Genomic DNA, 16,976 nt, shown 5'->3' with positions numbered 1-16,976 from the left:
CAGGTTTGGGGCGGACGGCAGGTTTGCGCACGCGTTTCTGAATCGAAGTCTGGTTGATTTCAGAACGTCGTTTCTTTGTCTGGCCGCTGCTTCCGGCGTCCCTGGCGACCCTTGCGCCCCGGAAGGGCGTCGGAAGGGCGCGGTCTGGGCCCCAGCTTCCCGGAGTGGCTGCGTGTGTGTTTCGGGGCCCGCCTTCCCCCCTGCTTCCGGGATGTGGGGGTGCTCGCCACACCGGAGTCTCTGGGGAGCTTTGCCACTCTGCGTCCCTCAGCGTCCTTACCAGGAGCGCGCAGGCTGCCTCCGCTTTGGCACCGCGAAGTCGCACAGGTTGCGCCTGAGCCCGAATGCCACCCGTGGGACCCACCAGCGCCTCTGTTTGGATGTTCGTCCCTCCCAGTCCCTGTTGCCCCCAGTGGGGTGACGGCCAGCTGTATCCAAGTTTCCCGGTTTCTGTGCTAACGTCGTGTTTAGAGATCCCCACCCCCCCCCACCCCCCGTTGCCTTTTGTCTTGTTGGGACCAGTTCCTCCATCAGTCAGGAAGGCGTTGGAAGGGAGTCATGCGTACTGATCACGGTCCCCGCCCCCACCCCGTGGGTCCCAATGGTCCCCGCCCCCACCCCCGTGGGTCCCAACGCCCACCCTTCTCCTCTGATCCTGGAAGGGAAGGCTCAGGTTTCCTACACCCCTGCCCACACCCCTGTGTCTGATCTGAATTCAGTCTCCTGCTCTGTCCCTTCCCTGCCTGTGTATTTCTTTCCACATCAGCTTTTAGGTTACCTGTGATTTGAAGAAAACACAGCAGAGGTTGAGGACATACCTGTTTACTTACCCAGTGGTCCTGTCTTTCTAGGTTTGGGCTGTTGCCAGATTTTTACAATACATTAGAGTCAATTGCCAATTGAAAGTTGATTTGCGGGGGGAGGCGTTGAGATTTCACACTGTGACCTTTGTTGTCCCGAGAGTAAGTTGTCTTTCCTTTCCCGGATGTCTTTCCCGATGCTGGTGACTTTGTGATTTATAATAAAAATCTCTGGTCTCCCGCCTGGGTCTGGCCAGGAGCTCCTAAAACCCTTGGAATTTCCGGGCCGGGATAGCCAGAGGGGTGTCTTTTGTTATGCGAATGAGGGGACCTTAGGGAAGCCCCAGTCTTTGGGGGCTGGTTACCAGGGGAACCAACCGCCTGATGTGAGGCTTGGCACTTTCTGCCCCGCCCCCCTGACCTCCGGGGAGGGGAAGCCGGGGTAGGGGAAGGGGAGGATGGCTGCAGTTAGAGCCAGTCTGACCTACGAGGCCCTCTTATGATCGATCACCCGGTGAGCTAGGCAGTGATATGTTTCCCTGCGCCCCTGCGAGCCCCTCTGGTGGGTTGAGGGAACCGAGGAGGCTTTGGGGGAACCTCCAGTCTACGCACAGGTCACTCCACTGCAGGGGTGACAACCTGAATTTTCAATTGGCAGCTGAAGGTGGGGGGTCGGGGACAGTCCTACCCTGTGGGATCTGAGGCCACATCCAGGTGCCTCAGAGTGGACGTGTCAGAGCCGAGGGGTTGGTGTCTGAGAATCGCTTGCTGCTCCCGGGGGAACCCCGGAACCCCGCATCTTGGACGTGCCGAGACCAGGATCCTAAAGCCTTCCACGAGTGTTTCATTAATTCTCAGTAAACACCCGTACTTGTCTTGTGATGTCTTGAGGTTTCGGGGGTGAACAGATGTCACTAGAAATACTGCCAACGGGGGGCACCTGGGGGGCTCAGTCGGTTGAGCCTCCGACTGGGCTCAGGTCATGATCTCACAGTCTGTGAGTTCAACCCCTGCATCAGGCTCTGTGCTGACAGGTCTGAGCCTGGAGCCTGCTTCGGATTCCGTGTCTCCCTCTCTCTCTGCCCCTCCCCTGCTCATTCTCTCTCTCTCTCTCTCTCTCTCTCTCTCTCTCTCTCTGTCAAAAATAAATAAACATTAAAAAAAAAAGTGCCCAGGGTTTCCCCAAAATGCAGCTGCAAAATCTAACCCACGTCCCATACAGGGCATCGACTTTGTCTTGTTATCAGCCTCTCACACATGTGTGTCTCTGAAATTTAACTTTGCTTTCTTTGATCCCTAGGGAAGTAGAATAATATGTGATTTTTTTTTTCTCAGTACATCAGTTTCCTGGGGGAGCGAAAACAAATGACCACAGACAGGATGGCAAGAACCACAGAAATTTATCCTGTCCCAGCTCTGGAGGCCAGAAGTCTGATACCCAGTGGGGACAAGACCACTGAGATCCAGGCAGGACCAGTGAGATCCAGGCAGGGCAGGGCCACTGAGACCCAGGAGGGGCAGGACCACCGAGATCCAGGAGGGGCAGGGCTGCTGAGATCCAGGCAGGGCAGGGCCGCTGAGATCCAGGCAGGGCAGGACCACTGAGATCCAGGCAGGGCAGGACCTCTGAGATCCAGGAGGGGCAGGACCTCTGAGATCCAGGAGGGGCAGGACCTCTGAGATCCAGGAGGGGCAGGGCCCTGAGATCCAGGAGGGACAGGGCTGTTGAAATCCAGGCAGGGAAGGGCCGCTGAGATCCAGGAGGGGCAGGACCTCTGAGATCCAGGCAGGGCAGGGCCACTGAGATCCAGGAGGGGCAGGACCTCTGAGATCCAGGCAGGGCAGGGCCACTGAGACCCAGGAGGGGCAGGAACTCTGAGATCCAGGAGGGGCAGGACCTCTGAGATCCAGGAGGGGCAGGGCCGCTGAGATCCAGGCAGGGCAGGGCTGCTGAGATCCAGGCAGGGCAGGGCCACTGACATCCAGGCAGGACAGGGCCACTGAGATCCAGGCTGGGCAGGACCACTGAGATCCAGGAGGGGCAAGACCTCTGAGATCCAGGCAGGGCAGGGCCACTGAGACCCAGGAGGGGCAGGGCCGCTGAGATCCAGGAGGGTCAGGACCACTGAGATCCAGGAGGGGCAGGACCACTGAGATCCAGGCAGGGCAGGACCCCTGAGATCCAGGCAGGGGAGGACCACTGAGATCCAGTAGGGGCAGGACCCCTGAGATCCAGGCAGGGGAGGACCACTGAGATCCAGTAGGGGCAGGACCACTGAGATCCATGCAGGGCAGGATTGCTGAGATCCAGGCAGGGCAGGGCCACTGAGACCCAGGAGGGGCAGGGCCGCTGAGATCCAGGAAGGTCAGGACCACTGAGATCCAGGAAGGGCAGGAACACTGAGATCCAGGCAGGGGAGGACCACTGAGATCCAGGAGGGGCAGGACCCCTCAGATCCAGGCAGGGCAGGACCACTGAGATCCAGGCAGGGCAGGACTGCTGAGATTCAGGCAGGGCAGGGCCACTGGGATCCAGGAGGGGCAGGGCTGCTGAGATCCAGGCAGGGCAGTGCCACCGAGATCCAGGTGGGCAGGGCTGTGTTCCCTCTGAGGCTCCAGACGAGGGTCCTTCCTGCCTCTTCCAGCTTCTGGGGCTCCAGGCATCCCTGGGCTCGTGGCCACATCCCTCCCGTCTCTGTCTCTGTCTTCGCGTGTCTTCTCCTCTGTGTCTGTGTTCTCCTCTTGCCTCTCCTATGAGGACACCTGTCATCGGATTCAGGGCCACCCTGATCTAGGATGGGCTCATCTCAGACCCTTCCCTTCGTCACACTGGCAACGACTCTGTTTTCAAGTAACGTGCCCTTCACCCTACTGGGAGCTAGGACCAACAAATGTGTTTTGGGGGCCAGGACCCAATTTAACCCACAGTTAATAAGTCCATATTAAGTGTTTGAAATCTTAGATCCATCCTCTTGGTCAGGAACATCTGGGCCGTTTCTCGTTCTTTGCGGTTTCCAACAACGTTCCCGTAAAGCATCAACCGTGCGTGTCCAGTGCTGTTTCTGTCCACTCTCTCGAGGGAACACTGTGGGCTCTGGCCTGAGAAGGTTCTAGAAGGTTCTCCCGTCTGCATGTCCCGGAGAATTCCATGGGCTTTCAAGGACAGTTTTACACAAACTGGTTCAAGGGCTGAGAATGCCTCCGGCCTTTGCACCTTTGTTGATTCTGTGGCTGACGTCTTGTTTTTAATGGATTTTCAGTCTTCCGTTTGTGAAGCCAGATGAGGACTTAAGGTGTGAATATAATCCCATCCCCGCCCCTTCTTTGTAGTATGTGAACCTCTCTTGAAAATGCTCTTACCTACTCTGTGCGCAATTAGCTAATAGATGATATTGCCGGGTCATATCTTATTTGCTATTTTCAGTGGCCACGTGGTTTTGCCAGTAAAGTTTTATTCACACACACACACGCTTGTTCATTTACATGTTTTTTGTGTTTCAACAGCAGAGCTGAGTACTTATATCAGAAACCCGATGGCCCATGAAGCCAGCAATATTTAATATCTGGCACTTTCCAGAAAACGGGGAATCTAGTTGACTGGGATCTAGGGAGATGATTGTCTTTGCTTTTGTTTCCCTCAAGTCCCTTATTGGGATCACGTGGATCCTAGAGTGGAGGGCCCCCAGTTTCTAGAATGATTCTGCCCGTCATCGACCACTGATGTCCCCCACACCAGAGGATCGCATTCCCCAGGCAGTTCGCTGGGGACTTCTGTACTGATATTTACCCCAGAACCACAAATCCTCCTCTGTGCTCTGTCTGTCAAGTTGAGATACTAACGTCCTGATGAAAATATTGGCCTTTGCAAGCTCTGTGGGTTTGCAGATTTTCACACGGATGGTTCCAACTCCGCTTTCAACGTTCTCTTTAACGCGGATCGCTTTCTTGAGGATTCCTCCCTCACCCTGAGTCAGCGTCGACAGCTCGGTCCCTTCGAGGATTGTGGGTTTCGACAAGTGTTGGAATTAATGAGGACGGCCAGGGGAGCTCTTCTCAAGGCCTGCCCGCCACGCGTGCCCCTGGTCTCATCCGAGCGCCTCTCGGGAACCTGCTGCACCCCACAGCTCCCTTCAGGGCTTCATTACCGCCCTTCCTTTTCCATCTGCCTTCCTACCGACTCATCATCGGGTGTGTACTTCCTCCAGCAAAGGGACTTGGAAATATTGTCTCACGCCGACAGAGCAGCCTCATTCGGCCTGCCCCAGACCCGGCTGGGAGCGCCCCGGGGACGCGTGGCGCAGTTCCTTGAGAAGAAGCAGGAGGCTGGCACGACTCTGTCGGTCTCTGCTTTCCCAGGCTCCGTATGAGTGTAGATGAAGCTTTTCAGCGGTCGTGAGACCCAGGGATGCCAGTGCCGATGCAGAAAACGCATCTGTCAGGTGTGGGGACCGTGGCGTTAGGACAGCAACCCCATGCACCTACCTCACTGCCTCAGGATCAGTGGGGACCATGAGGAAGCACGGTCCTCGGTGCCGGGTGCCTCTGGACCCCTGTGTGGGGCTTGTTTCAAACAATCCCAGGCCTCATTGTGGGTCTCCCCACAATAGGTGGGTCTCCTATTGAAATGAAATAAATTGACAGTGTAGGATGTGGCCACGTCACCGGAACATGTACGACTAGTGACGGCCGGTCCTCTTTAATATGCATTTGGATCAGCCGGTCATTGGGTCACTTGGTTGCTTTTTGATGGATGTGTCAGGAGGATGGCAGGTTGCATTAATCAACTCAAGGGCACACATCCAGCCATCCTTCCCCCCTCGTTCAACAAGATTCAAACACACTGTGATCACGATCTTCAGCTGACCTTCTGTCGTGCTGTAGGGACCTACCGCCATTCGTCTTCCCTCGTGGAATCAACCTGTGGTAGGATATCTCAGACGATCCAGGAGAGCCCAGCGCCATCACAGGGGTCCTCGTAAGGGACAGGAGGGTGGGTCAGACTTGGAGAAAGAAGTGACCAGGAGGCAGACTCTCCCCCGGAACATCCAGGAGGAAGGCAGCCCCTGCCAACCCTCGGATTTCGGCCCACTGAGATACGTTTTACACTTGTAACCTTGTAGAATTTTGAGAGAATAGATCTGTGCTGTACTAAGCCACCAAGTTTGTGATAATTTACTGGAAGTTTCACCTTCCTTGGGTCTCAGCTCTGAAGACCGTTCTCTTGTGTCTTTGCCAAGTGTGTTGGCTTCAGCTCCTTCCTCTGTAGAGCAGGTGGACAAGACCCGCCTCTCAGGTATATCCTGATTACATCAGACCAGATGGGATCCCCCAGGAGGTGTGGAGCTGGGAGTCAGTGCAGGATGTCCATTCAGACAGACTGAGGACATCTCGGGCAACCTTCCAGGCACGGAGCGATCAAGAGTGCTCATGGGGGCATTGGGGTGGGCACTTCCCACAGTTGCACCACGGTGACGGGAACTCAACTAGCTATCCCTTGGTTTGACTCCAAGCATTTTCATGAGTGCCAAAAGGAGAAATCTGGTGGCAGTGGTCTACCCCAGTGTTGGGGGTAGGAGGCGAAAGCTTGACTGGGCTTGGAGCCTTTGAAGGTGGGTTGAAGACTGGGCCAGGGTCCAAGGAGGATGAACCATGCTGGAGCTATGTGTGATGCAGAAAGTGGGTCAAGATGGCGGGTGGTCAAACGGACACCACGCCTGTCCTCCACTGTGTCTGCCATCTGAACTCAAGACCGAGAAAGGAACTGAGCTGCCCTTTGTCTCAGTTCTCCCAAGAGCAGCTGTTCCCAGCCCCATCCCAAAGCTTGTCCGGGAGACAAGCTTACCGTGCGCTACAAGCCAATGGGCACCTTAGGATGTTAGCTCTGGATGCCACTTGGGGAACATCAGTGATGAGGTGAGATCAGAGCCATGCACTTAGAGGCCATCGCATTGGTGCAGGGGGCACTGGATGTGCTCGAGAGGGAGAGGGGAAGGTCAAGACATCTTGACTGGTTGACTCTGGCATATGAAAGAGGAAAGACTCAATGGTAATTCCAGGGTTGCTGACTTAGGAAAGTGAGAGTAATGGTGATTCCAGTCCAAGACATGGGGCGATGAGAGTACATGCCCAGGTGGGGATCTGGGAATGCTTGACCTTGAGGGGGTTAAGTAGGGTCTTTAGTTCCCCATGTACCAACCGGGCTGCCATGAATGTGCGTCTGTGGCTCAGAGGAGAGTCAGGTTTTCATTCCATAGACGAAGACATGAAAGGAGGTGAGAAATGAACCGTAGGCATGGGGGACGGGGAGGCAGATTCAGGACCAAGAGGGAGAGGGTTGGGGTCTATGGGAAAACCAAGACGTGGGCATTCAGCACGACCCCACCCTGACCCTCCCCCGCCCCCACCACCCACAATGCCCCTCGCTTGGGTAATTTGTTAATTCTGGATAATAACATCTGAAAAGATTGTTGTGAAAATCGCTAACCGAATATATGTGAAAGCATTTCCAAAACTGTAAAGCCCTCTATAATTATGTGATTATAAGGCATTCATGTTTCCCTGCAGTTGTATTTAGCACGCTTTAAATTCCATCCTTATTTTGCTATTATTTTTTCAGGCATCTGTGCCCAACTGCCGACCCCACAGCCCCGGCCTCTTGTAAGCTACAGGGTGGTGGGGGTTGTTTTCAGAGTAGCTTTTCTCTGCCCCGAGAGCCAACAAAATATTGGTGAGCATTTAACAGACATTTGCTGTACTGAATCGCACTGAAACAGTCTGTAGCTTCCAGTTCCATCCGTGGCTTCACGCAGAGAAAACCTTTAACTATAAATACACAGAGCCCTCTTCCCTGGTCTCCCAGCGGGCGTCTGGTTCCCCAGCGATCCCCCTGCCCCTGATAAAAGCAACACATTTCACTCTTGGGTTTGGTTTCACATTTTAGACATCTTCCAAGTCTTTAAGGATTATCTTCTTTTTTTTTTTTTTTTTACAAGCTGTAGGTAAAATGGGGTATGTTATTTATGCCAGAGGAAGCATTGTTTAGAGAACCTCCTTATCTATGCAGAAGGTGACTGATTTTTTCAGCACAGAGTGCCCAGAAACACACTTCATCATTCTGGGAGTGAGCCAGAAACCAGCTCATCTCCACTACAGCTGCACGAGGGCAGGTAATCAGATTTTGCTGGGGGATTTGATGGTGGTCATCTGTCCTTGGTGTTGCTTGAGGCCAGAGACAGAATGCAGGTGATGTGGGGCTTTCCGCATATCTGTCTTAATTAGGTCCTTCCCAATCTGCCTCCATGATTTGTATGATCACAGACCTGAGTCGACAGTCAGTCTGAACACAGTTGCGTACCTGGATCCCATCCTATCGATGGTTCTTTGGCGAATTAAGCTGAGGAGGGTCTGCCTCATTTACTCGTCCTGGTTGGGGCTGAACTTCTCCAGGACGTGAGTTCCATCACTGAATGAGCCAAAGAGTGATCCTGGGGAAGAAGAAGAAGAAAGGATTAACAACTCTGGTCCCTGGGGATGAACACCCTCAAGCTTGAGCTTATGGGTCATGAAATATCACCTACATCTTTACCTTGCAGGTACGGGTCGTAGAGGTCATAGGAGAGGAAGCCTTTTGACCTTGCCTTCTTTCTTCCCAACATGGCGTCCACCACAGGAAAAGTTGAGTTAGCGAGGGAGGATCCCGGTGCCAAAGATCGCCAAGAGCGGGAGGGCTTTCTTCTGCTGGCCCCATGAACAGTCGACCCACGTGGGCTTTCCTTGTCAAGGTTCGGACATGGTGGCTCCCTGGGGCATCCAGCCTACAGCCTGGTGCCCAGCCAATGGCGGATCACTCCACCGTGAGCCACAGGCACAGGACGTCAGGAAATAAGAGCGCAAAACAGAGAGAAGCAAAGGGGAGACGTGAGAGCGGAGGGGCGGTGACACCAGCTGTGCCTACCCTTGCCGCTGGGGTGTGCAGAGTTCTAGCTCAAAGAGATTCAGGACAAACCTTCCTTCGTCTTCGTGGTCTTCTCATCACCTAGACCGCGGCATCTTTCAAATGTGGAGCTTGGGGTTGGGGCATGTGTGCGTTCACTCAGGTGGCAAAGTCCTCTTCCGGGAAGAGCACTGATCTCACCAAGACCTCATTGCACCCTGATCACCTGCGAAAGACTCCACCCGCTAACACCGTCCCATTGAGGGTTGGGGCTTTCCCGTAAGGGTCTCGGGGGACGTGCGCATTCGGTCCAAACGGGGACGCCAGCGCTCGCGGGACACATGGCTGAGAAGTATCTGCCGATACCAGTCTTCCTTCCTACTCTGAGGTCCGTGGGGCCGAATCTGACCATGTCCTGCCCCAGACTCATCATGTAGGAAATGAGTGAAGGTATAACCACCTGTTCCTTGGAAAAGGTGGGTGCACACAGCTCCTTCCTGAGATAGGACACACCTGCCGGGCCAGCTGTTCCTAGAGCCTTCCGCAGGGAACGCTCCCAGGCGGAGAGGAAAAATCATCTACTGACTTGAATTACAGTTCCCCAGGCTGCCACAACTAAGCACCACAGACTGGGTGTCCTAAACAACTCACATTCATTGTCTCCCTCGGAGATCCAGGCAGGGCCGAGGATGGGGGTCTTAGATCCAGGCAGGGCCAAAGACTGGACGCTGAAATCCAGGAGGGCCCAGTCTGGGAGTCTGAGATCCAGGCAGGGCCGAAGGAAAGAGTCTGAGATCCAGGCAGGGCTGAGGCTGGGGTCTGAAATCCAGGCAGGGCCGAGGCGGGGACTGTGAGATCCAGTCAGGACTGAGGCTGGGAGGCTGAGATCCACATAGGGCTGAGGCTGGGTGTCTGAGGTCCAGGAGGGGCCCAAGGATGGGAGTCTGTGATCCAGGCAGGGCTGAGGCTGGGACTGTGAGATCCATGCAGGGCTGATGCTGGGAGGCTGAGATCCAGGCAGACTCGAAGTTGGGGGTCTGAGATGCAGCCAAGGCCAAGGTTGGGGGTCTGGTATCCAGGCAGGGCTAAGCCAGGAGTCTGAGATCCAGGCAGGGCCGAAGTCGGGGGTCTGCGATCCAGACAGGGTCAATGCCAGGAGGCTGAGATCCAGGCAGGGCTGAGGCTGGGAGTCTGAGCTCCAGGCAGGGCTGAGGCTAGGGGTCTGAGCTCCAGTTAGGGCCGAGGACGGGGGTCTGAGATCCAGGAGGGGCTGAGTCTCGGGGTCTGAGATCCAGGCAGGGCCAAGGCTGGGAGTCTGAGATCCAGGCAGGGCTGAGGTTGGGGGTCTGAGATCCAGACAGGGCCAAGGCCAAGAATCTGTGATCCAAGCAGGGCTGAGTCCGGGATGCTGAGATCCAGGCAGGGCTGAATTTGAAGGTCTGTGATCCTGGCAGGGTTGAGGCTGGGGATCTGAGATCCAGGCGGGGCTGAGGCTGGGGTTCTCAGGTGCAGGCAGGGCTGTGGCTGGGGATCTGAGATCCAGGCAGGGCCGAGGCTGGGAGTCTGATATCCAGACCCCGAGTCTGGGGGTCTGAGGTCTATGCGGGGCCAAGGCTGGGGGTCTGACCCAGGTGTGGCCGAAGCCAGGAGTCTGAGATCCAGGCGTGGCTGATGTTGGGAGTCTAAGTTCCAGGCAGGGCCGAGGGTGGGGGTCTGAGGTCCAGTCAGGGCTGAGGTTGGGGGTCTGAGATCCAGGCAGGCCTGAGGCCAAGAGTCTGAGGTCCAGGCAGGGCAGAGACTGGGGTCTGAGATGCATGCAGGGCCAAGGATGGGGGACTGAAAACCAGGCAGATCTGAGCCTGGGTTTCTGAGAATAAGGCGGGGCCGAGGCTGGGAGTCTGAGATCCAGGAGCATCTAAAGCTAGGGTCTGAGATCCAGGCAGGGCCGAGGCTGTGGGTTTGAGATCCAGGCACGGTTGAGGTTGGGTGTTTGAGATCTAGACAGGGCCGAGGCCAAGAGTCTGAGATCCAGGCAGGGTGGAGGCCAGGACGTTGAGATGCAGGCAGGGCCGAGGTTGGGGGTCTGAGAGACAGTCAGGACTGAGGCTGGGGGTCTGAGGTCTGGGCAGGGCTGAGCCCGGGTGGGGATCTGAAGTCCAGGCCGGGCTGAGGTTGGGAGTATGAGATCCAGGCAAGACTAAAGCTAGGAGTCTAAGATACAAGCAGGGCCGTGGCTGGGAGTCTGAGATCCAATCAAGGCAGAGGCTGGGGGTCTGAGGTCCAGTCAGGGCCGAGGCTGGGAGTCTGAGATCCGGGCAGGACTGAGGCTGGGAGTCTGAGATCTAGGAGGGGCTGAGGCTGGGGGTCTAAGATCCAGGCAGGGCCGAGGCTGGGAGTCTGAGATCCGGGCAGGACTGAGGCTGGGAGTCTGAGATCTAGGAGGGGCTGAGGCTGGGGGTCTAAGATCCAGGCAGGGCCGAGGCTGGGAGTCTGAGATCTGGGCAGGACTGAGGCTGGGAGTCTGAGATCTAGGAGGGGCTGAGGCTGGGGGTCTAAGATCCAGGCAGGGCTGAGGCTGGGAGTCTGAGATCCAGGCAGGGCTGAGGCTGGGAGTCTGAGATCTAGGAGGGGCTGAGGCTGGGGGTCTAAGATCCAGGCAGGGCCGAGGCTGGGAGTCTGAGATCCGGGCAGGACTGAGGCTGGGAGTCTGAGATCTAGGAGGGGCTGAGGCTGGGGGTCTAAGATCCAGGCAGGGCCGAGGCCTGGAGTCTGAGATCCGGGCAGGACTGAGGCTGGGAGTCTGAGATCTAGGAGGGGCTGAGGCTGGGGGTCTAAGATCCAGGCAGGGCCGAGGCTGGGAGTCTGAGATCCGGGCAGGACTGAGGCTGGGAGTCTGAGATCTAGGAGGGGCTGAGGCTGGGGGTCTAAGATCCAGGCAGGGCCGAGGCTGGGAGTCTGAGAACCGGGCAGGGCTGAGGCTGGGAGTCTGAGATCTAGGAGGGGCTGAGGCTGGGGGTCTAAGATCCAGGCAGGGCCGAGGCTGGGAGTCTGAGATCCGGGCAGGGCTGAGGCTGGGAGTCTGAGATCTAGGAGGGGCTGAGGCTGGGGGTCTGAGATCCAATCAAGGCAGAGGCTGGGGGTCTGAGATCCAGGCAGGGCTGAGGCTGGGAGTCTGAGAACCGGGCAGGGCTGAGGCTGGGAGTCTGAGATCTAGGAGGGGCTGAGGCTGGGGGTCTAAGATCCAGGCAGGGCCGAGGCTGGGAGTCTGAGATCCGGGCAGGGCTGAGGCTGGGAGTCTGAGATCTAGGAGGGGCTGAGGCTGGGGGTCTGAGATCCAATCAAGGCAGAGGCTGGGGGTCTGAGATCCAGGCAGGGCCGAGCTGGGAGTCTGAGATCCAATCAAGGCAGAGGCTGGGGGTCTGAGATCCAGGCAGGTCCGAGGCCTGGAGTCTGAGGTCCAGGCAGGGGTGAGCCTGGGAGTCAGGTCCAGGCAGGGTCAAGGATGGGAGTCTGAGATCCAAGCGGGGCTGTGTCTGGGACTGTAAGTCCAGTGGGGGCTTAGCTTGGGGGTCTGAGATCCAGGAGGAGCTGAGACTGGGAGTCTAAGATACAAGCAAGGCTGAGGCAGGGAGTCTGAGATTCAGGCAGGGCCGAGCTGGGAGTCTGAGATCCAATCAAGGCAGAGGCTGGGGGTCTGAGATCCAGGCAGGTCCGAGGCCAGGAGTCTGAGGTCCAGGCAGGGGTGAGCCTGGGAGTCAGGTCCAGGCAGGGTCAAGGATGGGAGTCTGAGATCTAGGCAGGGCTAAGGCTGGGGGTCTGAGGTACAGGCAGGGCTGAGGCTGGGAGTCTGAGATCCAGGCAGGGCCGAGGTTGGGGCTCTATTGTCAGGCAGGGGTGAGGCTGAAGGTCTGAGATCCAGGAGGGGCTGAGGTTGGGGGTCTGAGATCCACTCAGGGCTGAGGCTGGGTGTCTGAGATCCAGGCAGGTCGGAGGCCAGGAGTTTCAGGTCCAGGCAGGGCTGAGCATGGGAGTCAGGTCCAGGCAGGGTCAAGGATGGGAGTCTGAGATCCAGGCAGGGCCAAGGCTGGGGCTCTGAGGTACAGGCAGGGGTGAGGCTGTGGTCTGAGATCCAGGCAGGGCCGAGGTTGGGGGTCTGTTGTCAGGCAGGGGTGAGGCTGAAGGTCTGAGATCCAGGCGGGGCCGAGGTTGGGGGTCTGAGATCCACTCAGGGCTGAGGCTGGGTGTTTGAGGTCCAGGAGGGGCCCAAGAATAGGAGTCTGTGATCCAGGCAGGGCTGAGGCTGGGTCTGTGAGACCCAAGCAGGGCTGAGGCTGGGATATGCAGGCGGGCCTGAGATTGGGGGTCTGTGTTCCGGGCAGGGCTGAAGTCGGGGGTCTGAGATCCAGGCAGGGCCGAAGCTGGGAGTCTAAGGTCCAGGCAGGCTGAGGCCGGGAGTCTGAGATCCAGGAGGGGCTGAGGCTGGGAGTCTGAGTTCCAAGTAGGGCCGAGGCTGGGAGTCTGAGGTCCAGGCAGGGCTGAGACTGGGACTGTGAGATTCAGGCGGGGCTGAGGTTGAGGTTCTGAGATCAGGCAGAGTGGAGGCCGCGAGGCTGAGATCCAGGTGGGGCAAGGCTGACAGTCTTAGATCCAGGGAGGGTGGAGCCTCAGAACCTGATATCCAAACAGGCCCGAAGTTTGGGCTCGAGATCCAGGCAGGGCCGAGATTGGGGGTCTGGGATTCAGTCAGGCCCTAGACTGGGATTCTGTGATCCAGGCGGGGCTTAGCCCAGGAGTCTGAGATCCAGGCGTGGCTGAAGTGGGGGTCTGCAATGTAGGCAGGGTCGAGGCCGGGAGGCTGAGATCCAGGCAGGGCTGAGGCTGGGTGTCTGAGGTCCAGGCAGGTCTGTGCCTGAGGTCTGAGATCCAGGAGGGGATGAAGCTGGGAGGCTGAGATCGCGGCAGGGCTGAGGCTGGGTGTCTGAGATCCAGGCAGGCCTGAGGCCAGGGGTCTGAGGTCCAGGCAGGGGTGAGTCTGGGAGTCAGGTCTAGGCAGAGTCAAGGATGGGAGTCTGAGATCCAGGCAGGGCCAAGCCTGGGGGTCTGAGCTCCAGGCAGGAGTGAGGCTGGGGGTCTGAGATCAAGGCAGGGCTGAGGTTTGGGTTCTGAGATCCAGGCAAGGCTGAGGCTGGGAGTCTGAGATACAAGCAGGGCCGAGGCTGGGAGTCTGAGATTCAGGCAGGGCTGAGGCTGGGTGTCTGAGGTCCAGGAGGGTCCCAAGGATGGGAGTCTGTGATCCAGGCAGGGCTGAGGCTGGGTCTGTGAGATCCAGGCAGGGCTGAGCCTGGGGGTCAGAGATCCAGGCAGGGCTGAGGTCGGGGGTCTCAATTCCAAGTAGGGCCGAGGCTGGGAGTCTGAGATCCAAGGAGAGCTGAGGCTGGGTGTCTGAGGTCCAGGCAGGGCTGAGGCTGAGAGTCTGAGATCCAGGCAGGGCTGTGGCTGGGAGTCTGAGATCCATGCAGGGCCGAGGTTGGTAGTCTTAGGTCCAGGCAGGGCCGAGGCTGAAAGTCAGAGATCCATGGAAGGCTGAGGCTGGGAGTCTGAGGCCCAGGCAGGGATGAGGCTGGGGGTCTGAAATCCCGGCAGGGCTGAGGCCTGTGGTCTGAGATCCAGGCGGGGCTGAGTTTGGGGGCTGAGATCCCGGCAGGGCTGAGTTTGGGGGTGTGAGATCAGGCAGGGCTGAGGCGGTGTGTGAGTTCCAGGAAGGGGCAGAGGCTTGTTCCTCCTCCGTCCTGTCTGTCTGTCTGCTCATCCTCTCTTGTTAGAAGGACCCCATCCCCTTGGGATCAGGCCCATCCTAACGACTCATTCTACCATAATCCCCCGTTTACAGACCCACCTCCAAATCAAACGCATTTTGGGGGCCGAGGGCGAGGGCTTCACCGTATGAGTTTTGGGGGGCGCAGATCAGCTGGCCTGAGGTGGTTCAGCCCCATCCAGCTCAGCAGGAAGGCTGCTGCACAGACAGAGGCTGGAGCTGGGCCCGGGGGACGTTCCCCCTGGTTACTCAGCTGTGCTGGCCATCCCCCTGCCCGTGGCGTTTCCCGCTCTACGAGCCCCCTCGGGCTCAGAAGTCGTCTCCCTTGTGGTTCTTGTGTATCACTTGCAGCCATGTTTCTACGTTTGCCAAAAGCCTTTCACTCACAAGGCGTCGCGCATTTCCCCTGATACTCATGTGGAAAAGCTACTTGTATAATTTCCGTTTGCCAGGTGAGGAAAGGGTCCTGGGACGGTGGTTGGTTTGGCAAAGGTCTCGCAGGGAACAGGTGGTGAGGCAGGAATTTGAACCCAGGTCCTGAGGCTCTTGGGTGTGTTCTCTTCCTCCAGGGGGTGCAGGTAAATCCCCAAAGGTGAAAATCAGGTGTGTGACGGCATGCGAGCTTGTGGGTGATCACGTGTGTGTGCGTGTGGGCTAGTGTGTGTGCATGTGCCTGAATACGTGTGTGCTCACGTGAGCACGTGTGTATACATGTGTGTGCATGTGTGAGTGTGTGAACATGTGTGTGCACAAGTGTGTGCATGTGTGTGTGCGTGTGGCCATGTGTGAGCACGTGTGTGCATGTGACCATGTGTGTGCACATGTGAGTGTGTGCATGTGTATGTGTGTGTGCCTGTGGCCATGTGTGAGCACGTGTGTGCATGTGAGTGTGTGCATGTGTATGTGTGTGTGCCTGTGGCCATGTGTGAGCACGTGTGTGCATGTGGGCACGTGTGCGCACAAGTGAGTGTGCATGTGAGCAAGTGTGTGCACAAGCGAGTGTATGCATGTATGAGTATGTGTGTGTGCATGTGACCATGTGTGAGCACATGTGTGTGTGCATGGGTGAGTGTGTGAGCACATGTGTGTGCACATGCATGAGTACCTGCAGGTGAGTGTGTGTGCATGTGAGCAAGTGTGTGCACAAGCGAGTGTATGCATGTGTGAGTATGTGTGTGTGCATGTGACCATGTGTGAGCACATGTGTGTGTGCATGGGTGAGTGTGTGAGCACATGTGTGTGCGCATGGGTGAGTACGTGCAGGTGAGTGTGTGTGCCTGTAAGCACGTGTGTGTACGTGCGTGTGTGAACCTGTACACACACGTGTGTCTCCACACTTATCATGACACCCTCCCTCTCACGCGGACATGACCTATAATTGCTCTGATGGGTGATGATTAGGATGTGATATGAGATATAATGAGGGATAAATGAATAAAACCATCTATGTCATGAGCTGTCAAAACGTTTACGAATTAAAGAATACAAATGAAATCTCATTTCCGTCTTCATTATGAGCCCAAGGCTTTAAAATGTTCTACAAATGATCAGCGGTTGCTTTTTTAAGCCTAGCATCTATCATGTATTTAAGCCACGATAGTTGGGTAAGTGGATGTGATTAATTCTTCACAAGATGCATTCTAGCCAAGAGACTGCTCTTTTCCTTGCCCCTTCGTGTGTCAGCAGAGCTGGCTGCCCGGGGGTGGCGTGGGTAACTGTATGCATGTGCATGGGAGTGTATGTGTGTATAAATGTGTGCGCGAGTGTGTAAATATGAGCTTATGTGTCTGTATCGGAGTATGTGTGTGTGTGCGTGGGAATGGATGTGTGCATGTGGGTACATGACTGTACACATGAGCATAGGTGTGTGCATGAGTATGTACGTGTGACTGTGTGTGTGAAGGTATGCGTGGGAGTGAGAGTGCCTGTGTCTACATGTGAAAATACATATGAATACATGTGTGTGAGAAAATATGTGTGTGCAGGTAAATATGTCTGTACATGACTTGCGTGCCTGTGAATGTATGTGCATATAGATGTGTGTACATGCGTGTGAGTATGAGTGTGCATAGAATTATGTGTGTGCACATGGGAGTGTGTGTGCACGTGGGAGTGTGTGCGTGGGAGTGTGTGCATGAGAGTGTGTGTGTGTCCGTGGGAGTGTGTGCCTGTGGGAGTGTGTGTGTGTGTCCATGGGGGGGTGTGTGCACGTGGGAGTGTGTGCGCGTGCGTGGGAGTGTGTGCGTATCCGTAGGGGTGTGTGTGCACGTGGGAGTCTGTGCGTGTCTGGGGAGGGGTGTGCACGTTGGAGTGTGTGCGTGTCCGTGGGAGTGAGTGCGTGTCCGTGAGGGGGGTTTGTGCACGTGGGAGTGTGTGCGTGTGCGTGGGAGTGTGTGCATGGATGTGTGTGTTTGTGGGAGTGTGTGTG

At 56.7% G+C, this 16,976-nt stretch overlaps 1 protein-coding gene across 5 annotated transcripts in view; it reads left to right on the top strand.

Moving 5' to 3' along the window:
• The window catches only part of DHRSX (dehydrogenase/reductase X-linked), a 228,925-nt gene that overhangs the window by 125,968 nt on the left and 85,981 nt on the right, over window positions 1-16,976 (top strand). The gene's annotated exons all lie outside the window — the stretch shown is intronic.

The sequence above is a fragment of the Neofelis nebulosa genome, chromosome X (genome assembly GCF_028018385.1).
Source record: "Neofelis nebulosa isolate mNeoNeb1 chromosome X, mNeoNeb1.pri, whole genome shotgun sequence".
Taxonomy (NCBI): domain Eukaryota; kingdom Metazoa; phylum Chordata; class Mammalia; order Carnivora; family Felidae; genus Neofelis; species Neofelis nebulosa.
This window is presented reverse-complemented; position numbering and strand designations above follow the sequence as displayed.